Source organism: Gigantopelta aegis, chromosome 1 (genome assembly GCF_016097555.1).
Source record: "Gigantopelta aegis isolate Gae_Host chromosome 1, Gae_host_genome, whole genome shotgun sequence".
NCBI lineage: Eukaryota > Metazoa > Mollusca > Gastropoda > Neomphalida > Peltospiridae > Gigantopelta > Gigantopelta aegis.
In genome coordinates, this window is record NC_054699.1 from 31,317,585 (window position 1) to 31,318,119 (window position 535).

Sequence of the window (535 nt, forward strand, 5' to 3'; positions counted from 1 at the left end):
GGTTACATTTTGTTTTTCTTCTTCTTTTTGTTGTAATTCTTATCCGGTATTCCACTCTTGTTTACTTTGTTGTTTGTTTTCATTTATTTATTTATTTTACTGGGGTGTTTTCTCCTTTCTCTTTTGTTTATTTGAGATTACATTTCTTACTAATTACATATGTTTTCTATATGTTCGTGTCTTATTTCTCTGCCTGTGTGTCTCTCTGTATGTATCCAGCCAGTGGTCCACAACTGGTTCATCAAAGGCCGTAGAATCTGCAGTCCTGTTTGTGGGAAAGTGCATATAAAAGACTGCTTATCGGAAAGAGTAGCCTATGTGGCGGCAGCAGGTTTCCTCTAAAGAAATATGCCAGAATGACCATATGTTTGACGTTCAATCAATGGACACAAATCAATGTGCTCTAGAGGCATCGTTAAATGAAACAAACTTTACTTTTTTACTCTGTCTGCATATTACAGATCTCGTGTTTTGTTTCCCACTTTCTAACAAATGCTTCAAAACTGAAAATGATAAAAGAGATATTAACAATGCT